Source organism: Tiliqua scincoides, chromosome 4 (genome assembly GCF_035046505.1).
Source record: "Tiliqua scincoides isolate rTilSci1 chromosome 4, rTilSci1.hap2, whole genome shotgun sequence".
NCBI lineage: Eukaryota > Metazoa > Chordata > Lepidosauria > Squamata > Scincidae > Tiliqua > Tiliqua scincoides.
In genome coordinates, this window is record NC_089824.1 from 215,668,182 (window position 1) to 215,693,722 (window position 25,541).

Genomic DNA, 25,541 nt, shown 5'->3' on the forward strand with positions numbered 1-25,541 from the left:
CCCCATAATTAGTGATACCCTTAGGAAATGCTGCATGCAGACAACTGGAGCAGAATTCCTTTGTGCTTAGCCAAACTGGTTGATTTTTCTTCTACATAGGAAGTAAAAAAAAAAGAAAGAAAGATTAAATTTAATCTACTTAATTAAAAGCATCTTCCACAATTAATTCAGAAACAGCCCAATCCGATCTAAATGCCACCCCCCAGTTATAGCTGAAAGAAGGGCAGACCCAGAGGTCAGGACATCTGCAAGAGGGATCTGAAGGCCTTAGGAGTGGACCTCAACAAGTAGGAAACCCTGGCCTCTGAGCGGCCCGCTTGGAGGTAGGCTGTGCAGCATGGCCTTTCCCAGTTTGAAGAGACACTTGGCCAACAGTCTGAGGCAAAGAGGCAAAGAAGGAAGGCCCATAGCCAGGGGGACAGACCAGGGACAGACTGCACTTGCTCCCAGTGTGGAAGGGATTGTCACTCCCAGATTGGCCTTTTCAGCCACACTAGACGCTGTTCCAGAACCACCATTCAGAGCGCGATACCATAGTCTTTCGAGACTGAAGGTTGCCTACTACTACCTGGAGATAAGTCTCTGTGGCCATGATGGATCTACTTGAACCTGCACCAGCAATTTTGCTAGTGCAAGTTCAAGAGGACCCAGGAATGTGGATCAAGGCCAGAAAAGGGGATAGGATATCAGCGGAGCTGCTGCAGCCAATACCACCCCCTTCTTGGCCTTGAACCACACCCCAGACACCCCCATTCCTCCCCTCCCTGTTCCTCACACCCCTGCCCATACCACATGCTGACTTACTGGCCACTGGCATTGGGCTGCTTGTTGCCTGAGGTGGCAGTGCAGCTGCACGGAATGGTGAATCACACTTTGCAACTGCCATGAAGCATGCTACACACCCAGAACATGTGTTCCAGTGGCACAGCGGGCCCATAGGATTGTGTCGTAATTCCTTGGTTTGAAAATTTGGACCATGATGGTTGATCAAAGCCATGCTTTCCCCTTTTTCTACAAAGAAAAAGGAAAACAATAAGGAACGAGAGACAATTAAAATGAAAAAAATAATTTTCATTTTCCTTGAATAAAAAGGAATAAAAGTCAAGGAATAAAAGTCAAGGACTTTTTCCTTGAATAAAAAGTCTTGAATAAAGACCAAGAAAGGTGGTATATAAATACCTGTATTATAATTTTAAAAATGGAAATGAAGACTGACTTTATTCAGAACAATGCAGTTCTACCATGTCCATGGGATTTGAGTGCACTCAGGATTTGCTAATCTGAGGGATCATTTGTGATTGTCTTTCATTTAAATATCCCTCAATTGACTAGGGAAGGTCTCATTTGCTGTGAAGTTATTTTCTTATTGTGTGTTTATATTACAATAAATCATACCTTATATCAGTGGTTCCCAAACTTTTTAGCACTGTATTGGAACCTGCCTAGGAGATCTAGAAAGAAATATTTTATTTATAAGTACTAACAAAGAAAGAGACTCAGGCATTTATCTCTCTGTGTTTACACATGCTTGTAAATTTCAGGAGCTGAGCTCTTTGCAGGGTAATTCGCAACTACAGTATATCATTTTTAATAGCCTCAAGGCCTGAGGCAATTAGTTACCTGATCTTTCCATCCCTCTTTGGCGACCCACCAAAATCAGTGCGTCCCGAGCCACAGTTTGGGAACCACTGCCATGTATACCTGGTACTATTCTCTCTTTCTCATTTTCATTTTCATTCCAGGAGGTGCAGAAAGTGGCACATCTCTCAGTAAAGGGAAGCAACATTTGGCATGATCTCATAGGTGCCTGGAAGATTTGGGTCAGCCCTGTCTTCATCAAAGCTGCATATGATTGAGTGCCAGATGGAACTGGGTAGGATTTTTTTGTATTTTCCAAACTTTTGGCATCCTATTAATGATTCCTCAAGTCCCATTAAAGCTTTTTTAGTCACCTCTGTGGAACATGTACAGATTTCACCATGTGCACATGTGCTTGACATCACTCTCTGGATGCCATCACACAGCACCTGTTGTGACTGGTCCAGACAACTCAGTGTTAGGTCAAAGAAGGTCTCCCTCAGCCTCACTATCTTGAATGGGCTCTTGGTGACCAAGGTTATTTCCTGCTAGAGGAAATGAGTCAAGCTATTATGGATGATATGAGAAACCAGAACAGAAATCATTAACTCTCCAAGGTCTGAATTGCTTTTGCAGATCTGGCAGGACTGAAAAGGGGGAATTGTGATGGGCCATATACAAACTGTGCCCCCAGCTGTTAAGGAAACAGTGGGGGTAACATTTTATTTTTACTGTGGTTGTGTAAACTCTCCTGGAATAGGAATTCTCTGCTTTCAGAATTCCTTAACATCAACTTTGTAACCACAGAGTTAACATCACATATGTTAATACACAGGTAGTATTTCATTTTATGCACCAAAATTGACAGCCTGCTGTATCTCTTAGGCCTAGGTACACGCTTTTAGGAAGCTGTCCAGCTGCATTACCTGCTTCTGAAATGCCTTCACTCTTACAGCCCAATCCTAACCTGTCCTGGAGCAGGCAGGCTTGCCCTGCATCCAAGGCAGGGCTGAAGCTGAAAGTGGCTCAGCCCAGAGCAAGGGGAATTGCTTCCCCTTACCTAGGTAAAGTGGCAGTAGCCCCAGTGGGGCTACTTGAACCTCAAGAGGTGGCACAGATCCGAGCAGCCCGGAGCTGCCCTGTGCAATCTGGGAATGGGGATAGTTTCCACCCTGTTAACTGGGTAAGAGGCACTTTCTACAAGTGGGTGCTCCACTTTTTAGCAGGGGGAGAGTAACTGGCCCGCCTCACCCCAGCAGTTTCTTTTCTAGTGGCTTTCTGCTGGTGTTCTTTTGCATTGCTTTAGATTGTAAGCCCTCTTGGGACAGGGAGCCAGTAGTTATTTGATTTTTCTCTGTAAACCACTTTGTGAACTTTTTGTCAGAAAGTAGTATATAAATACCATTAATAATAAATAATAAGTGTCAATCCTGGCCCCACCCCTGCTTCCCCCAACAGACCCACCCCAAAATGTCTCTTTTCTGCCCTCCCCACACACCCCCAGATCCCTATACCAGCCTAGCTCTGCTGACACAGGCTTACCTGTTGCCCTGGCTGAGCAGGTCCTGTGTTGATCTCTCTGCTCCTGTCAGTGCAAATGTACTTCAGCAATTTCATGACAATGATGAGCTGGTGCAAGCCCATCACTGGCCCATCTCCTCCTCTGGATTGTGCCCTTAGCCATTCTTCTTGAATCAAACTGCACCACACAGCCAGTATTGTCTGACAGGCAACAGTTTGCCAGGGCCTCAACAAGGGTTTTATCTGGCACCTGCTACTCGATTTTTTTTTTCCTTTTGCCAGGCGCTGGGCCTTCTGCAAGCAAAACATATTCCTCACCTGTGGTCACTCCCAATTTCTTTTTCACTCATCCTTAAGGCAACACTGTGGTTGATGAACATACAATGTGGGCTCATTAGTGTAGGACAGGGATGGGCAAACTTTCACCTTTAGGGATCCTGGACCTATAACAATTGAGTTGGAGAAAGAATTTCAGCAGGTGCAGCTTGTCATCTGTGAGATGACAAGCTGCACCTGCTCAAATTTCCTCTTCTGTACAATTGTTAAAGGTCCAGGATCCATAAAGTTGAAAGTTTGCCTATCCCTAGTGTAAGGTAATGGCATCGTGCTATGTCAAGCCAAGCAGCCTGAGCCAAAGGCCCATGAAAGTTCCACCATTGGGCCAAAAAAGTTGTATAAAGTAGGCTAGGCTGAGAGGGACTGGCAGCTGCCTAAGGAGCTTTGTGGCCAAGGACTTCATAGTTCCAGACAACACTGGCAAAGTACAGGTGGGACCTCAGAATCCACTGATTTGGTATCCATTGATCTGACTCACCACTGATACCGATGTTCACCTTTGAATGCCTTGCAACAAGGGGAAAAAAGCACCAAAATCCAATTTCCCACCTTCTGTTAAATAATTATAATTCCATCCTTTTATTCACCCCATCTTGTGGCTGAGAGCATTCTGACGTGACAATAGAAGAGCAAAACTGGAAGTGGGTCTTTAAAACTATTTTTCCACTGATTTGGTATCCACTGATTATTTTTTTTTAATCCATAGGGGTTCCAGAACAGAACCCTAGTGGATAATGAGGCATGATCTGTATAGTATTGAGGCCTCACTTTCTGCATAAGATTAAGAGGAACAAATGTTCCTGTGGAATCAGAAGACCTGGTTTAGGGTCCTAGTCTTTTTCAGTGTGCAGAAAATGAATCCTTTTCTGCAGTATAATCAAGTTAGAGTTCTTTTTTTACAAGATAACCTTGAAAGATATCTGAGTTTAATTCAGCTGTGGTGACGATTCGCTTTGTGATAGCACAAGCTTATTAAAAACATACCTACACAAGAAAACCCCCAAACATACACAAACCAGTTTGTATAGATTTAATAACTCGGCAGTCCTTACTCCATTGACTGCAAGCCTGCCTGTCTCCTCGTGATTTTTCCACCCTCACCCACTTCCTTGGGCATCTTTACCAGAATAAACATGTACAAAAAGTGAACATAAGAACAGCCCCACTGGATCAGGCCATAGGCCCATCTAGTCCAGCTTCCTGTAGTCCAGCAGCCCACCAAATGCCCCAGGGCGCACACCAGATAACAAGAGACCTGCATCCTGGTACCCTCCCCTGCATCTGACATAGCCCATTTCTAAAATCAGGGGGTTGCACATACACATCATGGCTTGTAATGGATTTTTCCTCCAGAAACTTGTCCAATCCCCTTTTAAAGGCGTCCAGGCCCGATGCCATCACCACATCCTGTGGCAAGGAGTTCCACAGACCAACCACATGCTGAGTAAGTGGGAGAAGTTCCGAAGATCACAAGAAAATTTGATCAACTTGGAAAGTCAGACTGTATGTTCCTGTAAAATCAACTGGTTCCAAGCCCCGTGCAAAGCCAGAACAGGTGCTTCTTTCATTCAAGCTGCCTGTCTACCTGGCAAGGGCCCAAATGTTTTCCTTCTATAGCTTATACTGTACATGGGCACATACTTGTCTTGAGCTGAGGCTGTCCCAAAGCCAGCTCATTGCTGAGCCAAAAGCATTTGTTTGTTCAGTGCAAAAGGTTGTTTTCTCTTTCTTAAGTAAGTAATTGTCTGCATTTAGGCCACTTTGCTCCTGCCTACCAGAAGCATAATACTAATACAGACTTCACTGTGCTGCACATTTCAAGTGCTGAATGCATTTCACATACATTCTCAGCCATGTTTTGGTATGTTGAGGCTTCCTCTGGGGTAAGCTGCTGCTTCCACCATGGGTCAATTTGTAATATTTGTAATAAAACCTGCCCCCTTCCCATGCCTGATCCACCCTCCTCCCTGTCCCATCTCCTCCCCGCTCTTCCCACCGCCTGTTCTGTTAACCCCTCCCCACTTCCCTCCGACCCCCTGTGCGGCCTTACCTGCATTAGTGGGTGTTCTCAGTTCATCACCGCATGGACCGGGCCATTCACTATTTCTGGCAGTGGCCAGGCCATATGCTCTTGCTAGGCTGAGACGTAGCTAGAGGGGGTAGAAAGCTCTAAGTTTTTCAGGGAGCCTCACCATGGCGTGCAAGTGGCCCCTCCCCCTCCCCTTTGGAGCCATACACCTCCATTTTGCTCCCCCAGCCCAGAATGTCTCCAAAGGGAAGGGACCACCTGCACGCCACAGTGAGTCTCCCTCAAAACTTAGTGCTTTTCACCCCCTCTAGCTATACCACTGGCTGAGAGCGATTGTTAGTCCCCAACATCTTATGGCACAGTTCATGGCTGAGCAGGATTTCAACCCTGATCTATTTGGCGAAAGTACTACAGCACATTGGTTCTCCAGAGACAGAGGCCTGGCCTCTTACAGATCCAGGAAAAAAGGCACTAGAATGGGCTGTAGCACTTTAGACCAGGGGTGCCCAAACCCCGGCCCTGGGGCCACTTGCGGCCTGCGAGGACTCCCAATCCGGCCCTCAGGGAGCCCCTAGTCTCCAATGAGCCTCTGGCCTTCCAATGAGCCTCTGGCCCTCTGGCTGAAGACTTCCTGGAGCCCGCACTGGCCTGATGCAACTGCACTCAGCGTGACAGCCAACTGTTCGACCTCTTGCATGAGCTGTGGGACGAGGGCTCCCTCCACTGCTTGCTGTTTCACATCTGTGATGCAGCAGTGGCAGCAAAGGAAAGGCCTTTTATAGGCCTTGAACTATTGCAGGACCTTCATTCATTCATATAAGTTCCATCTCTAATATATTCTTTTCTGTAAATTTATGCAAATTTGAAATGTAAATTAATTCTTTTTTCCCCCGCCTCCAACACAGTGTCAGAGAGATGATGTGGCCCTCCTGCAGAAAAGTTTGGACACCCCTGCTTTACACTATGGGTGGGGGATTCTGGTTTTGAATGCTATTCCCTGTAAAAGAACTTCTTGCAAACATACAACAGCAAGGAAAGGGTTCCAACCCAGTGTGTTCTCTGTTGTGCTTGTTTTCTGTCTGCAAGGAAATGTTCACATAGAGATGTGATCACCCACCCACAGTAGACAGTGCAGCCCTGTCTTTGTGATTAGGTATGCCTTACACTGAAGCCACTAGCATTAGATCAGAGAGCATCACCAGATTGTACTAGGCCAGGGGTGTCAAACTCATTTCATAATGAGGGCCACATAGCATTCATGGTGCCTGCTTAGGGCCAGAAGTTATTAAGCAGGAAGTGATGTCATTAAGCAGGTCATGACAAAAAACAACACTTTTTCTCACCCAGGAACTCATTAACTGCAAATAGAAGAGAAAATACACAAATCTTGTTAACATTTCCAAGATATGGGAGAGCCCAATTATCATGTGGGCTACCCTTTCAGCAATGACGCCTCAGTACAGCTCAGTAGCTGAGAGCAGCTGATGGTGTTGCTAGGAGAGGCAGAGGGTCAGATAAAGAGCTTCCGTGGGCCACATTGGCCCCCAGACCTTATGTTGACACCCCTGTGATAGACTGTGGGGCAACTCATGGGGCAGGGCTCTTGTATGTCCGCAAAACATAGAGGCTCATGACTGTGTTCTGCTGGTTGGGGTTGCTTCCCAGAAACTCTCTACATCCAGGGGATCCCTGGGAACATCTGAACTGGATGGGCGATAGGGCAAAGAGGAAGAATCCATACAGGCATTTTCCCCTTTCCTCATGCCTTGGTCCATGGAAGGTGGCAACAAGTGGACACTGTTGTAAAAGTGGATCTTGGGAGGCTTGAGAGATAAGCTAAGTGGGCCCTCAAGGACCCATGGGCCCTTGGCCAGTGCTCTAATGCTGATCCTAATTAGCCTGATGGCTCTTTCTCTGTTGCAAAGCACTCTCAGAATTCTTTTCCCCTGAAGTGTTCCTTGCCAGGTGTTTCCTCTCATCCCTCCTCTGGGTTCTGGACTCAAGTTTGTAAAGTAGACACAGATCTGGAACACCAAAAGGATCAAAGCAGCTCCGACCCATAAAAGACTTTCAGGGGACAAATGGTTGGCAGGAAAGGAAACCGGCATGTTCCTTCTTTTTTCATTGCAAAACACCCTCCTCCTGAGGATACTTTTGTGAAGACAAAGAGCCCCTCAGTGGCTGCAGTACAATAAGTAGTTTGGTTGGTTGGCAACCTTCAGTCTCGAAAGACTATGGCATAAGCCGACAGCACCCGGTATTCCCATGCGGTCTCCCATCCAAGTACTAACCAGGTCTGACCCTGCTTAGCTTCCGAGATCAGACGAGATCGGGCATGTGCAGGGTAACAGTTGCTGTAATAAGTAGTTTGGCTCTCTGAGAACCGGTCCTGAAAAAATCAAAAATCACAGTTGGAATTGTTTCCCTGCTAGCTTTCACAGGGAGCATGGTTCGTTTTTATGAACCCAGCATGGCAATGAAGAGAAGTGAAGAGAAACTATAAATGAAAACTCTTGGGTTCCAATCTGCTTTTAGTCCACTTGCACGTCAGTTTCCATATATATGTTTTCCCAGATGAAATAAGAACTCTTGAATTTCTGAAGCACACCAGCTGTTAAAAAAATGGTTGAGAGAATGTTTTAAAAAATGTTCAGAATGCAGTCCTTTCCCCACTTGCTACATATTTTCCCATTCAAATTTTAGTTTATGCATTTTATAAATCAAAAACATATTTGCAATGGTCACATTAGAAACACTGCAATGAATTATTACCATCCAAGGTGCAACCACGCTTTCCCCAAGCAGGGGAGTCATGATTTGGCTAGCTTGAAATTCAGCCTTGGATGATAGCAAAGCTGAAGTGAACATATGCACCCAAATGGGAGATGAGGTTCCCCCCCCCCCGAATGTTTTAAAATTCGGGGGGTTGTCTTACATTTGTGGTTGACAAAAATGCACCAGGCCCTGCACCAGCAACAAAATAGGGACGAGGAATGCTGTAGGTGTGGTGCTCCAAACCCTTCCTGGGGCAGTAGAAGAAAAAGTGTTGGAGATGATGGCAGCAGTAGGTCTCCAAGGCAATTGATGGGAGCATGCCGTTGTCACTGGCCTTTGGACTGGAACTACAAGTCACAGCATCCCCTGGAAGGAAATGATGCTCTTTTAAGCAAGGGGAAGGTCCCAGGGTTCTAGTCCCAGCAAGGAAAATATGGCCACATTCTTTTTTTTGGCTAGGGAAATGGGTGGAAATGATATTTCCAGCATGGTTCCAGGGCAATTATTTTAAAAATGACAAAATGGCACCCAGTCATGAAAATCAGTTGTATAGAGGTTGCCATGTGGTCACCATATACTCCATACGCTATGGAGGCGGCCATGGTTCTGGCAGATTTCTGCCATTTGATTTGACTGAAAATAGGCAGAAGTGACATAAGCATGGTGGCTCTTTCCTAGCTCCAAGCTCACTTGGCAAAATTCTAGCATGACTAGCATCCTAGTACCCCCCTTCCCAAGAGAATGGGACCTGAGTATGCTGGAAGCTAAAATAAAAAACAAAACCTGGCTCCCTAGCACTAGAGGCTAAAAATGGAGTGCAGCCTGTCTTTCACTGGATATCTGGGAGGCCTCCTGTCACTCCGCTGTCCAACTCTGCCACCTTCTCTTTTCCTGCCCCAGACCTAGTTGGACCTTGATAAGTGAGAGAGAGAGAAGATGGACAATGACGAATAGCTTACAGGACTGAACTGAACAGGGTGGTGTTTAACTCAATGCTGCTCACAAGCATTTGTGCAAAGGTGTTCAATATTTTGAGCAGTCCTACCCAAAGGTTTGCAGCACCTCTAAACGCTAGTGAAGGCTACAGGTATGCACATCAAGGATTTTAGGTTGGCTGCCGCTCCATCTTAAAACCCTGGTTTGCTTTGGTATAATTTGTGAAATGTTCCTACAAACACAGTAATGCAACAGGCATATTCTTCTAGACCAGGGTTGCAGGAATGATGATGAATCACTCAGAAGACAGGAATAATAGTTTTTTTACCATTTTGGGTATAGAATATCTGTACATTATAGCCACAAGTTTTATAATATTGGCTTGATATCAATTAATATTAGTATCAATATATAATAATATATATTGAATTCAATATATATTAATTCAATATAATAATAATAATAATTCAATAATAATTGAATAATAATTCAATAATAATATATTATTATTCAATAATATATACTGAATAATACGAATAATACCTCACCTGCTGCAGAGGGGCAATTTTCTTCTGTGTTGGACCTAGGGCCTGCTTGATACTGTCATACATCCCCTTGATGTTGCCCGTGTCAGCTGCTATCTGTATCTGGGAACAGAGCTGGATTCGTTAGCACATCTCCTGGCAGCCTGCTGGACTTTGCTGTGAGTAGCTCGGAGGACCTGCAGGTTGCGCTCACTGGGACAGGCCTTGTATGCTGCTTGAGCTCTCCTCTTTTCCTCAATGAATGGTGTCAACTCCTCAGAGTGGGCTTCAAACCAGTCTGCCGCCTTGTTGGTCTTCTTGCCAAATATGGACAAGGCGGTGTTGTAAACAGTATTCTTGAAATGTTCCCATCTGTTGGATGCGTTTGCGTCGGCCAGGCCTGGAAAGGATTCCTCAAGTGCTCGTGCAAATTCCTCCACTTTTCTCTGATCCCGGATCTTGCTGGTATCAATGCGAGGTCTTCCTTCCTTTTTCGTGTGATACAGTCGCTTTGCTTGCAGTTTCACTCTGCTGCACACCAGGGAGTGGTCAGTGTCACAGGCAGCACTGTGATAACTGCGTGTGATCTTGATGCTGGGAAGTCTGGAGCCTCTGGAGAGAATCAGGTCAAGCTGGTGCCAATGCTTTGATCTTGGGTGTCTCCAAGAGACTCTATGTTGGGGCTTCGTGTTGAAGAACATGTTGCTGACACAGAGACCGTGATGACAGCAAAACTCTAGCAGGCGTTGGCCACTTTCGTTCATCTTCCCAGTGCCGAACTGACCTAAGCAAGTGGGCCACGAACTGTTATCAGCACCAACTCTAGCATTGAAATCGGCAAGGATGAACAATAGCTCTTTTACAGGGATCTTCTTGATAGTGGTGGCCAGGTCATCGTAGAATTTGTCTTTGGCTTCTGCTGGAGATGACAGAGTCGGTGCGTAAGCACTGATGAGAGTGACAGGTCCTGCTGATGACTGGAGCTGCAGGGACAAAATTCTTTCACTTCCCACAGTAGGTGGGATGATGGATTCCAGCAGGGTATTTCTGACTGCAAAGGGTATTTCTGACCTGCGAGGTCATCCAGGATCGGGCGCAGCAGATGGAACACTGGGTGCAGCACTACTCTGAGCTATATTCCAGATAAAATGTAGTCACCAAAGAAGTGCTGAACAACATTGAGTGTCTGCCTGTGTTGGAGGAGCTTGACAGTGAACCAACCCTAGAAGAACTTCACGTTGCCCTGGACTCCCTTGCCTTTGGCAAGGCACCTGGAAAAGACAGCATCCCTGCTGAAGTCCTAAAGTGCTGCAAAGATATCATCGTCACTGAGCTGCATGAAATCCTCTGTCTCTGCTGGAGAGAAGGTGGAGTACCTCAAGACATGAGGGATGCAAACATCATCACGCTGTACAAGAACAAAGGTGACAGGGGTGACTGCAACAACTACCGTGGCATCTCTCTCCTTACTGTTGTAGGAAAGTTGTTTGCCCGAGTTGCACTAAAGAGGCTCCAGGTACTTGCAGAGAGCGTCTATCCAGAATCGCAGTGCAGATTCCGAGCCAACAGGTCCACCACTGATATGGTATTCTCCCTTAGACAACTGCAGGAGAAATGCAGGGAACAACGACAGCCACTCTTTATAGCCTCATAGATCTCACGAAGGCTTTCGACCTGGTCAGCAGGGACGGCCTCTTCAAGATTCTCTCCAAGATTGGATGTCCACCCAGGCTCCTCAGCATCATCAGATCCTTCCACAAGGACATGAAGGGCACTGTTGTCTTCAATGGCTCCACATCAGACCCCTTTGACATCCGAAGTGGCGTGAAGCAGGGCTGTGTTCTTGCACCAACCTTGTTTGGGATTTTCTTCGCTGTCCTGCTGAAGCATGCCTTTGGAACTGCAACAGAAGGCATTTATCTCCGGACCAGATCAGACGGAAAGCTCTTCAACCTCTCCAGACTGAGAGCAAAGTCCAAAGTCCAGCTGAAATGTCTGCATGACTTCCTCTTTGCTGACGATGCAGCTGTCACTACCCACTCTGCCAAAGATCTCCAGCAGCTCATGGATCGTTTTAGCAAGGCCTGCCAAGATTTTGGACTGACGATCAGCCTAAAGAAAACACAGGTCATGGTTCAGGATGTGGACTCACCTCCCTGCATTACAATCTCTGCGCATGAACTGGAGGTTGTCCATGACTTTGTGTACCTTTCGTGTATCATTGTGGAGATCAACGATCTCCAACACTCTTTCTCTCGATACCGAGCTAAACAAATGCTTCGGTAAAGCAGCTACCACGTTTTCCAGACTCACAAAGAGAGTCTGGTCCAACAAGAAGCTGACGGAACATACCGAGATCCAGGTCTACAGAGCTTGTGTCCTGAGTACGCTTCTGTACTGCAGCGAGTCATGGACTCTCCGCTCACAACAGGAGAGGAAACTGAACGCTTTCCACATGCGCTGCCTCCGACGCATTCTTGGCATCACCTGGCAGGACAAAGTTCCTAACAACACAGTCCTGGAACGTGCTGGAATCCCTAGCATGTATGCACTGCTGAAACAGAGACGCCTGCGTTGGCTCGGTCATGTCGTGAGAATGGATGATGGGCAAATCCCAAAGGATCTCCTCTATGGAGAACTCGTGCAAGGAAAGCGCCCTACAGGTAGACCACAGCTGCGATACAAGGACATCTGCAAGAGGGATCTGAAGGCCTTAGGAATGGACCTCAACAGGTGGGAAACCCTGGCCTCTGAGCGGCCCGCTTGGAGGCAGGCTGTGCAGCATGGCCTTTCCCAGTTTGAAGAGACACTTTGCCAACAGTCTGAGGCAAAGAGGCAAAGAAGGAAGGCCCATAGGCAGGGAGACAGACCAGGGACAGACTGCACTTGCCCCCGGTGTGGAAGGGATTGTCACTCCCAAATTGGCCTTTTCAGCCACACTAGACGCTGTGCCAGAACCACCTTTCAGAGCGCGATACCATAGTCTTTCGAGACTGAAGGTTGCCAATGAATGCTAGCTAAGAGGAGGCCTCCTCAAGGTAAGGGAATGTTTGTTCCCATACCAAGGGCTGCATTGCGACTGCATTGGCCCTGGAAAGTTGGATAGGATTGAGCTCTTGACCTCTTGGAAAGGTGAGCTATAAATATTTTAAACTAAGAATTAAACCTATACCTGCTTACTCAGAAATAAATCCCATTTTGTTCAATAGCAGATAGCAGAAATTTTACCACTTTCTTTTCCGCTTTCATGGGTCAGTTGCCCCAATGATACATACGGTTTGTGCTTCTGTAAACTGGAACCTTGAAAGTGACTGCTGGAGATGGAGACCTTCCTAACTGGTGACTTGCAAGGAGTCTTTGATACCAAAAGGAGCCAACTTGATACCAAAAGGAGCCAACTACAGGTCGTGCCTTGTTATCCACTGTGGTTCTGTTCTGGAACTCCCAGTGGATTAAAAAAATCAGTGAATACTAAATCAATGGGAAAACAGCTTTAAAGACCCACTTCTAGGTTTCTTGCTCCTCCATTGTTGCCCCAGAATGCATTGGTATAGATGCTATACTGCATTCAGCTTCTAGATGGGGTGAATAATGGAATCTAATGGAATGAAATTATAATTTAACTGTGTGAAGTAGGAAATTAGATCTTGGTGCTTCTTTTTCCTTGTTACAAGGCATTTAAAGGTAGACCCCAGTATCAGTGGTGAGTCAAATCAGTGGATACCAAGGTCCCATCTGTAATTCAAATGTTTAGATTTCAGTATAGTAGTCTGCACTGCTGATTCTGCATATTTGTACAAGAAAGCGAAAACCAAGACACACCTATAAGCATTGCTTTAATAAATCTGAATATGAATCTTTTCTCCAAACTTGCCTCTTTGTCTGCTCTGCTGTTAATCCCTAATTTTCCCTGGGCAGAAACACGGAAGGCTGCGTATGAACACACCATGAGTTACAAACAGCAATAACTTGTAGTGACTTACACACTGTACAGCTTAATTTATCTCAAGAAATTACAAAGCACAGCAAATGCTTGGAAAATCATTATATTCACATAAATTGCATGTGTGGGTGTTACAGAGGATTACACTGACATGGAGCTACAAAGACCACACAGGGAATTTTGATCTCTAAATTTTTGGTAAATGAAGTTAGGAATGGTTGTGTTTGTGGAGAAGGGAGGGAGAAAGAATTCCGCTGTAATTCCTTCAAATGCTAAGAAAACATCAGTGGGATAATATAGAGTATTATCTCTGTGACACTGATCCTTCCCAAGTCACCAATTCAGACATTTTTATTTTTCAAAATGTTGTAACTTGCCTAGAACTTTTGGAGACAGGTGGGGCAATAGTTTAATATATCAATTAATTTTAATACTGTATAGGCCAATAGGCGAGGGCGGGGGAGGGAGTTGCTGCTGACAGTTCTGAGATGATGAAGCAGGAATCCCACTTCTTTCCCACAGCTTGCAGCTGGCATCACTGTGGTGTGGTCAAATGAAGAGCCCTGCTGGATCAGGCCCAGGGCCCATCTAATCCAGTTTTCTGTATCTCACAGTGGCCCACCAGATGCACACAAGACCACAAGATTCTTGCATCTTGCTGCCACTCCCCTACATATGGCATATTTACCCCCACACCCTCCCCCCCCAATGAAGACACAACAGTGACCAATTTTTAACACATGAAGCCTACTGAACATACTTTCTCTCTCTTCCAGTCTGGGGTTATTGTTAGGGTCAGTAGCATAGTCAGAGGGGAGTGGAAAGGTAAGTGCAGCAGATGCTGCAAAGCACTGTGTAAGTGGCCCCTCCAATTTGCCTGTGCATTGGCACCTGTTGCCCCAATGGCTCTGATGGCAAATGGGGGGGGGGCTACCTGCACAGTATGTTGTGTGCCTGCTGCACTTATTGCACTGCCCCTCCTCTTTAGAGTAGGACTTTGGAGACCCAGTTCGATATTGGCAACCTTCAGTCTCGAAAGACTATGGTATCGCGCTCTGAGAGGTGGTTCTGGAACAGCGTCTAGTGTGGCTGAAAAGGCCAATCCGGGAGTGACAATCCCTTCCACACCGGGAGCAAGTGCAGTCTGTCCCTGGTCTGTCTCCCTGGCTATGGGCCTTCCTTCTTTGCCTCTTAGCCTCAGACTGCTGGCAAAGTGTCTCTTCAAAGACCCAGTTCAGATTTCCACAATGAATGCAATGGAACTCCCTGCCTGACTGTGGGATCTCTCTCTCTCTCTCTCTCTCTCTCTCTGACTCACTGGAGTTCCTGGAAGGGGGGGGGGGCAAAACACTAAGTTTTGTCAGGCACCTGGCTGCTGGTGTAATGCAGCCCCTCCTCCTTGCCTTCAGAGCCAGTCTTAACTGACCCTGAAGGTGAGGTGGAGGGGCTGCTTTATGCCAGCAGCCAAGCACCTGATGAACCTTAATGTTTCCCCCCCTCCAGTGCTCTGACTAATCTACCATATAGAGTTGTTGGGAGGATAAAATTGGGAAGTGCGGAGTCTGTGTACTTGCTCTGAGCTTCTGGGAAGAAGTGCAGAGTAATAAAAAAAATTCCTAAAGAATCTTCAGACATGGACAGCATGATCCTATACTTTTACTCTGTCCCACCATGTTCAATGTGGCTTACTCTCAGGTAAGTGTTTACAGGATCAAAGCCTTTTTAGAGGTGTTCCTGGAAGCTTAAAATACAAATGTGACAAACAGGTAGTTGAAAAGTAACATATTGGTATACTCATTAGTGAGCTGGGACTGGCTGCATCTTCTTGGTGAGAGTGCTAAAGACAGTGGCAAACTTGGGGTCGTTGATGTGTTGGTAATGACATGGACCCTAGTCTGGCCAAATAAACCCATTGGGATAAGCTAGCCTACAAGTATGTCTCCTGTAAGGTTGAATGCTGGTCCTGGAAAACTTGCATTCACACCTGTACTTAGCCATTGATTACACAGGGGACTTTTGCCAAATCACTTACCTCCAGTGGCATAGCTAGAGGGGGTGCAAAGCACTAAGTTTTGCAGGGGTCCTCACTGTGGTCTGCAAATGGCCACATCCCCCCCCTTCAGAACCAGGCTTACACCTCCATTTTGCTCTCACAGTTTTGCTCTCCATTTTGCTCTCACAGAGCCTGGAATGCCTCTGAAGGGGAGAGGCAGGGGCCAGTTGCATGAAATGGTGAGGCTCCCTGCAAAACTTAGTGCTGTGCACCCCCTCTAGCTACGCCACTGCTTACCTCTCAGCTTCAGTTTTTCTGTTAAATGGGAGTTGTAGCAACTTCACATTCAGGAATACTGTTAAGTGTTACACCCAACTTTTTCTTCTGTTATAGAAAGTGTTAATAACTTATACACTTCAGCCCCAAATATTTAAGGAAAGAAACTGCACAATATAGTGAAATATTCATAAATGCTATCCTGAAATCCACCCAGATGATACCTTCAGGAAAGGAACGGGGTGGGGGGGTCTTTCCAGTGTGAATAACACTTCTCTGGGTTATTTCAAAACCACTCTAAATGTGGTTGAATGCATGACCAGCTCAGCACATTCAAACTCAATTTATTGTTCCGGTTAATCAGATTATCTCACAGACTTTCCAAATGGAGACAAATCTTGCAGGCTTTGCAACTTCGGGATCACTTTTATCGTTGGAGTTTCTCACTGATTCAGGCAAATATTTGCAATTCTGTAACTCTCAGTCACATTAGAAAGAAGTGGGAGGGGAAGCCAGTACAGCAGCTGGACACAACAGCAGTCATCTGTAAAAATGCAATTGCCAACATTTTTTGTGCTTCATTAACCACACCAGTTACTATAACAGGTGGAGAAAGCCAACAGCCCTGATGTCGTTTAAAGCATGACGCTGGTGGAGGCCTGCTGTTCTTGCCAGATTCTCAGCGACAAAATCCAGGCTGGATTTTCAAGCAACTCAGAGTGGCGAACCAAAGTTCAAGCTGCCCAAAGATCAAAGTTTTTGAACGAGATAGAAAAAAGATTGCCTTGTGAATGTGCCCGCCAGGAAGTACCCACGAGAGGCATCGGGTTTTACTTTGGTGTTTGTGCAATTATGAATTTCTTTGGGAAATGATCCATGGAGAGTCTTTTCTTAAGCAAGCTGCATGCAGTTACAGGTTGATTATGAAAGAACACAACTGTGCTCTTACACAAGCTCTATTAATTTCAATGAGGCCTGCCCAGGGACGAAGCTTTGTGGAATATTCTTTATTTAGTCAGGCTTTCTTATCTTCTGTGGATAAGAGGATTTTTGAAAAAGAATATATTTTCAATTTATATATCACCATCCATGTCCTATAGAGCAGAGGTCTCCAAACTTTTTGGCCAAAGGGCCGCATCAAATGTCTGGCACAGTTTTGTGGACTGGAAAAAAAATTTAAATATAAATTTATATAAATAAATTAGAGATGGAACTTAGATGCGTGAATAAATGAATGAATGGGCTCATTCATTCAACCTCTCTGGCCCTTAGAACACCCTCCAGATGCAACCAGAGCATAGTTCTAGTCCTGTTCGGCAAAGTGGGCCAAGGGCTTTCAGGGGACAAGAGGCTGGCCGTGGGCCGGATAGAGGCTTGCTGCAGGCCGCATCTGGCCCCCGGGCCAGGGTTTGGAGACCCCTGCTATAGAGCACTGCTCCAAGTGGCTTGCAAGCTAAAATTCGACCCAGGGGAGGCAACAGAGGAAGGGTAAGGAAATAGAGGCTGGGTAAAATAGGAGACAGAATGTGTATTTAAGAGAATTGAACATAAGAAGAGTCCTGCTGGATCAGACCATAGGCCCATCTGATCCAGTGTCCTGTATCTCACAGTGGTCCACCAGAAGCCTCAGGGAGCACAAAAGACAACAAGAGACTTGCACCCTGGTGCCCTCCCTTGTGCCTGGCATTCTGAGGTAGCCTACTTCTAAGATCAGCAGGTTGCAATACCCATGTACCTTGAATTCATTTGGTTACATACAGTGTAGTATAGAGATATGATTATGTAATGGAAGATCAGAAGATCATCAGGTGGATGATGTGGTGTTGACAGCGATTCCCTGTTTTGACAGCTGTTTGACAGCTCTGGGAAGGGCAGGGCTGGCTCCACAGCTGTAATCAATCAAGGCCAATGGAGACCTGGATGGACACCTGAGCTTCATTTGACCTTGATGGGACTTTGAATGGACATGGGCTGAAGGGATGGCTCACCTGAGCCTAATTTGGAGCTAATGAGGTAGCTCACAGCTGAGCTGCATTTGGGTCATGAGACATCCAAGGATAAAAGGCAGCTTTGGAAGGAGACAGGGCTACCCTGACCCAGGACCAAGAGTGGGACCCTGACCCAGAGGAAAACCTGGACGGACCCACACTGGGAGAAGGGGACTGCCAGGACCCTGCTGGAGGACACAGAAGAGAGGACTGCCAGGACCCTGCTGGAGGAGACACTCTGCTGGAGAGAACACTACTGGAGAGGAGGAACTCTACTGTAGAAGATTAGACTGGGAATACTGGACTGGGAAGACTGGACTGTGCTTTGGAGACTGGATTGGACCTTGACTGGAGGCTTCAGACCTCTACCCACTAAGTTAAGTGGAGTTTGGGGGAAGGAAAGCCTCTGGACAAGAGGACTTGTAGGGAGTGTATGTGTTTGTAGCAATAAATTCTTGTTAATTGCTATAGATAAGAAGTTCTGTGTTTATTCCTTTGCACACCACAGCTGTTGTTCTTGGGGAAAGGGGGGTGTTAATTAGCCAAAAAGCAGGCATTAGAAGGGAGTTGAGATATTTGACAGAACAGATTATTGGATTGCAATTCTATACACCAGTATTTCTCAAACTGTGGGTTGGGATCCACTAGGTGGGTCGCAAGCCAATTTCAGGTGGGTCCCCATTCATTTCAATATTTTATTTTTAATATGTTAGTCTTGACCTGTACTTTTAACAACTATATATATATGCTTTTAACAATGATAGTAAACAGGACTTACTCCTGGGTAAGTGTAGGTAAGATTGCAGCCTAGGATTGTTCAAAATTTCCCTGCTTGATGATGTCACTTACGGTCATGACATCACTTCTGGTGGGTCTTGACAAGATTCTTTTTCTTAAAAGTGGGTCCTGATGCTAAATGTGTGAGAACTGCTGCTATACACACTTACCTGTGAGTAAGTTCCATTGAATTTGATGGGAATCACTTCTGAGTAGACATGCATAGAATTGCACAGGCAGTCAATTACACAATCTAGCACTATATTATAGACATTTTATATTCACTGTACATGTGTATATATAACTGTACATATTTTGAATTTTGAAACGGTAGTTGTAATTGCAGTTCTTGGACTAGAACTCTGGATTAGACAGAAGCACCTCTGTCTTGTCTGGATTCAATCTCAGACAATACTTGTAGGGTATTGGGATAGAGTGCCTTTTCCTCACTATTGAATAGTTACAACTGGCAACCATTCACTGGAGGACAGGCTCTCATGTCAGAAGTTATAAATTCCAGGTAGGCTTGAGTGCTAGTCCGTCTCAATGGAGGAAGAGGAATGGGAGGGGGAAAAGAAAGGTAAGGGAGAACACAACTCCTCCTGTTATTGGTGAGTTTACATTGGGGTAGTGTCAAAAGTTGGCCAGGTTGGCCAACCACATGAGAAAGTCCACCTGATCAGGCTGTCCCCTGAACCCTCAGGATCAATGGCAGTGCCAAATTGGCTACTGGTAATAGATGGAGGGACCTTCTCACTGGAGAGAGTAGTGCAGGTCTTTATCACAGGGTCTCTGGCAACCTAGCACCAGCATTGACTTGCACACATTCTTCCTCTGTCCAGACTGGTTCCTAGAAAACATGTCTGACTCTTAACCTTTCAGAGGAAAAAAAACTGTGCACCCCAAAATGATGCCGTACAAAATGAGAGCTGACAGAACTGACTTGGTTATGCACCATATTTTCTGAAGCAGATCTAACATTGCTGGCGAGGAAGGACTAACAGCATGATCCAGCAAGAAGCAAATGGCTTATTCACTAACATCTTAATATCCCCAGCGTGCTATGAAACCAGGTTTCTTGTCATGATACAGCTCTGCAGTAGCAGTCCCCAACGCATAAATACTTCAATTAGAACATGCCTTTGGTGTCACGGTGCTGTTCTGCAATTCTCTACATGTCACAAGTCGCTACTCTCATGACCCAGCCTGACCCCCTTAGGCATAAGAGTGTGCAGCTATCCTATTGCATGGCTCCCTGAGAGGCAAGTGCCTAAATCTCAAAGCTATTTCATCTTGGCCCACACTCCTTATCCAAGAGTCAATCTAAGGGGAAGGGTATTCTGGAGAGATCTTTACCTCTCCAGTTACAGCTTCCTTCCGAGGAATGCCTGATGAGCTTCCTGACAAGATGTGGGAAATCATCACCTCCAGCCATGAGCTTCTCCCCCATTCCCTTAGCTAAGGAATGTGACACACAACATTTGCAAGGCTATCTGCGTGCCTCAGAATAGAAACAGGCTCAGGAGGTGTCTTCAGTTACTTACTGGGAGGATAATAAGGAGTATTTTTAAACCAAATTTTAAAATTTGAGTTTTAAATTTGATTGAATAAGCAAATCAAAACAGCTGTAGTTTTTGAGTAGTCTTCAAGGGCAGCCCCACAAAAAAACACATTATAGTCAATCCTAGAGATTACAAAGCATGAGGAAGCCTAGTAAGAGCCTATTCACAAATATGCAACAAATATGGCTGATAGTACTTGGGGTCATAACTGCTACCTGCTTATCCTGGTACAAAAAAACAAGGTACAAGAGCATCCTTGGGCTCTATAGCTGCTCACTCTGATACACTCTTGATGTTTTCGTCCTTTCCAGCTCTCCAAACTTGAAACTGCAGTTGCACATGTATAAACTCCTTATAAAAAAAACTTGCTTTTAAGAGTTCAATGCTTTTGCAAGAACCAGTGCAAATTCTGAACACTTTGAGGTCAACAAGCCATGGCAAAAGGTTAGCCACCGGGTACTCCTTACCTTCTGGATTAAGAACTACCACCCCAACTGTATTCTGACCCAGCAAGGAAGATCTGTATGTAGGCAATGTAATATGATGCAAATATGCACAGTGGCGTAGTGAGAGGGGGTGCAAAGCACTAAATTTTGCAGGGAGTCTCACTGCAGCATTCAAGCAGCCCCCCCCCCCTTCAGAGCCATTCTGGGCAGCGGGAGCAAAACTGAAGCAAACACCTGCTCAGAATGGCTGCAAAGGGGAGGGGCCACCTGCACACTACGGTGAGGCTCCCTGCAAAAATTAGTGCTTTGCACCCCCTCTAGCTTTGCCACTGAATACACATCTGGATGTGCATCTGCATCCATTTTTTCAATGTGTATATTCAGTGCTGGAAAGCACTGACATAAGGGGTTAGGATTGCACCCTAAGCTTGTTTTTTTTTAAATCAGGGAGATGGAGGGAAAAGAAGGAAAAACACAAGTAGGGTGTTGAAGGACTAAGAAATTGACTGTAGGATCTATCTACAACCTGGCCTTTCCAGGGCTTTGAAGCAAAAAACTTGTTTGGAAAGCTCCGATTACCATTTGATATCTATCTAAAGGGGTCTGACATTTATGCCAGCAATTTATCCTCCCACTAATGAGGTGAAGGTTTGACACGCTGGCAGGGAAAGAGGGCATGCATGGGAGGAGTGAGGCACAACTGGTACCTTCAGCTTCAATGGAAGTACACATCCAATAATTTAATCAGTTCCAGCTTATTGCTGCTAAATCCTTTGGAAGAAGACTTGGAGCGAGAAGCATCTTGGAAAGGGGAGTAGGGGACTTTGACATTCGTCTGTGAATAAAGGCATTGCAGATTCCCCTTTCTCTTTCGACAACCTGCCACTTGAAGCACCAACTCAGCCTTACTACATACCAGAATCAGGGGTCTGCAAGGTTAGCAAGGTTTTCAAGCTGGGCCCAAGCAGGACAGATCTGGGTCTTTAACAGAACTGTCAAACTTTCCCAGCTTCAGCAGCAGCGGCGCAGTACCGGTCACTTCACTGCATTTATCTAATGGAGCTATTCATGTATCCCTCCATCCAATCTTTTGTTTTATCTTTTGCACTGCTTGGATTTTAAATATGCCAATAAAGGTTTCTTGCATCTAATGGAGCTATTAAAAACTGAATAGTTCTAGATCTAGTCTTCATTTAAATCCAATGAGTTCAGCTTGCATTTTTCTTCCCTACATCACAAAAACCTTCAATCTCTTATTGACAGTGCAAACAAATATAAGATGGGTATGCAAAGCCACCCAAGACAACCTCAGAGTCCCAGCAAATATCCACACTGCAAACGTGTATAATTTTTAGCTGTCATGACTTCTCACAAAGAATCTCAGGAATTGTAGTTTGACAAGAAAACCAAGAATTCTGTTGGAGGGAGGAGTTCTGGGGCATTTGGTGGGCCGCTGTGAGATATAGGAAGCTGGACTAGATGGGCCTATGGCCTGATCCAGTGGGGCTATGCTTATGTTCTTAACTACAATTCCCAGGAAGGCTTGCAGGTCTCTTGTTATCTGGTGTGCTCCCTGGGGCATTTGGTGGGCCGCTGTGAGATACAGGAAGCTGGACTAGATGGGCCTATGGCCTGATCCAGTGGGGCTGTTCTTATGTTCTTACATTCTTAAAGAACCACATTTCCCAGGAGCAAAAGAGCATTTCGGTACATTCAGGACCCAATCCTACCCAACTTTCCAGTGCCAATGCAGCCATGCCAACAGGGTGTGTGCTGCATCCTGTGGGGCGGGGGGGGCAGTCACTGAGGCTTCCTCAAGATAAGGGGATGCTTTTTTCCTTACCTTAGGACTGCATTGTGGTTACATCGGCACTGGAAAGTTGGATAGGATTGGGCCCTCAATCACTCACTGGAAAGCAAAAGTGTTCAAATGCCAAAGCCCTACCATCGGCAGTACCTTGACCCATGTAATTTTGGGCTCAGTGGGAGCAAGAGTTGTGGTGCCTACAAAGCTACAGAGAAAGGGGAAAAAAACAGTCCCATGGTCAGTAACTAATCTGACCTTTTGAATTTGAAAATCAATTCAGTTTTGTTGTCTGGTTCATACGTTTTAAAATATCTGGGGTTATTCATGGGATCATGCAAATGCAATTTTTAGTAGACTAGTGCAGGGGGAAGGGACATAATGTGACATTAGAGCAGGGGTTGGCAACTTTTTCAGCAAAGGGGCCGCATAATTGGCAGTGATGCCATAGTGTCATCACTGAACTCCTGAGTTGCCAAGGTCCCAGAAGCAGCTACACGGAGCTTGATTTGGGAGGCAAGGCCTTCTGCCCAATTTGCTGCCTGCCACACAATGGTATAGGAACTCCGCGAGCCTTGGCAGGTGTTTCTGCCATTTCCTATCCTGCTTGCAGCAAAGTAGGTGGGAGTTTGCCTTCCAAGCTGAGCTCCGCATGGGTGGGATGATATTTGGTGGTGGGATGGATCTGGCCTACAGTCTGTAGGTTGCCAACCCCTGCATTAGAGGTTCTGTTTATCAGGACTACAGTTGCAGAACGGAACACCACAGCTTCCTGCTTTTATATTAGCTGCTTTCTTAAATTTATTTATTTTTCATATTTCTATACCACCCTTCCTCCAAAGAGCTCAGGGCGGTATATATACCTCCATCCTCCTTTTGTCCTCACATCAACCATGTGAGGTAGATGAGGTTGAGAGATAGTGACTGGCCCAAGGTTACCCATGAAGATTCATAGCTCAGTGGGCATTTGAACCTGGATCTTCCAGGTCTAAGTCAAACCACTGCACAAAATACAAAATTACATACTCCACCAAAAAGAACACAGGTTCATATGCCTCCCATACATGAAGTAAATACAATAGTAGTTGGCAACTTTCAGTCTCAAAAGACTATGGTATCGCGCTCTGAATGGTGGTTCTGGAACAGTGTCTAGCATCTCTCCTTAGCGTTGTAGGAAAGCTGTTTTCCCAAGTTGCACTAAAGAGGCTCCAGGTACTTGCAGAGAGCGTCTATCCAGAAACGCAGTGTGGATTCCGAGCCAACAGGTCCACCACTGATATGGTATTCTTCCTTAGACAACTGCAGGAGAAATGCAGGGAACAACGACAGCCACCCTTTATAGCCTTCATAGATCTCACGAAAGCTTTTGACCTGGTCAGCAGAGACGGCCTCTTCAAGATTCTCCCCAAGACTGGATGTCCACCCAGGCTCCTCAGCATCATCAGATCTTTCCACAAGGACATGAAGGGCACTGTTGTCTTCAATGGCTCCACATCAGACCCCTTTGACATCTGAAGCGGAGTGAAGCAGGGCTGTGTTCTTGTGCCGACCTTGTTTGGGATTTTCTTTGCTGTCCTGCTGAAGCATGCCTTTGGAATTGCCTCATTCAAAGAAGGGCAAATTATGATTTTTTAAAAAGAGATAAACTAAGAAAAAAATAGGTATTCAACTTATAACCACATATAAGACATGATTCAGAGCAAGTACTACACCAAAATTTAGGATTATTATTCTAGGATCTAAATAAAAGGCCTCCATAGCAGATAAATATTATCTTCCCAGTAGGATTTTTCTTGGTTTGAATCTCCACTACTTAACATAGTGAAATTTGCAGAGTTCCATAATTTATTAAACCACCATTTGCGTAACTATCTCTGAAGGTTTCAATTCTGAAGCCACCAACATCCTACCTATTGACAATGCACTTTAAACAATTTGGATATATAGTCGACCTTCATCCTATGCAAGGGTTGGAGAAAAAAACCCAAAATTGTGTTTAATCAAAACTGCTTTAAATCCAACAGACATGTACTGTCTCCTTAAGAACTAAAAGCACATTAGGAGAAAAATTTGGGAACCTCATATTCATCCTCCCATTTGAAGTGGAATGGTGGACAGAATCACCTGCACTATTTAAACTGTTATTTTTCTGTGTCTTTTGGGGGGAGAGGGGTAGCGCATTAAGTTGAATCCATGTAATTCAGTCACATGTACAATGCAGGCTGACTGTATTGAGTTTCAGTATAACCTCTGAGGTTGCCAAGAAAAAATAATGAATTTTTGCAACCAGTGGTGTAGCTAGAAGGGATGCAACTCTAGAGGGGGTGCAAAATGGAGGCAATGCCTCTGTTTTGCTCTTTCCGCCCGGAATGGCTCCAAAGGGGAGGGGCTGCTTGTACGCCGCGGTGAGGCTCCCTGAAAAACTTAGTGTTTTGCACCACCTCTAGCTACGCCATTGTTGGCAACAAACAACTGTTAGTTATGGTTCTAGTTTTTGAAAACCGTTAAGCTCAACATTTGTAACTTGAGAGAAAATTCACCAAATATATAAAAAGTCCACTTTACTATAATCATCTCCAGCATCTTATGATATCCAGTTTATCTTTTTTTACTAATTCTTTCTGGTGTAAAGTACCATTGACACAAAAATCTGATGAAGTCTGAAGTTCATGTACAAAGATGTGGTTGAGCTGATTATAAACATCGATGGTAAGGCCACACCTGGAGTATTGTGTCCAGTTCTGGTCGCCACATCTCAAAAAGGGCATAGTGGAAATGGAAAAGGTGCAAAAGAGAGTGACTAAGATGATTACGGGGCTGGGGCACCTTCCTTATGAGGAAAGGCTACGGCGTTTGGGCCTCTTCAGCCTAGAAAAGAGACGCCTGAGGGGGGACATGATTGAGACATACAAAATTATGCATGGGAAGGATAAAGTGGATAGAGAGATGCTCTTTACACTCTCACATCACACCAGAACCAGGGGACATCCACTAAAATTGAGTGTTGGGAGGGTTAGGACAGACAAAAGAAAATATTTCTTTACTCAGCGTGT

At 45.4% G+C, this 25,541-nt stretch overlaps 1 pseudogene; it reads right to left on the reverse strand.

The window, feature by feature from the left end:
- Positions 1-7,706: 7,706 nt before the first annotated feature.
- On the reverse strand, positions 7,707-7,826 carry LOC136650475 (5S ribosomal RNA; annotated as a pseudogene).
- Positions 7,827-25,541: the final 17,715 nt, after the last annotated feature.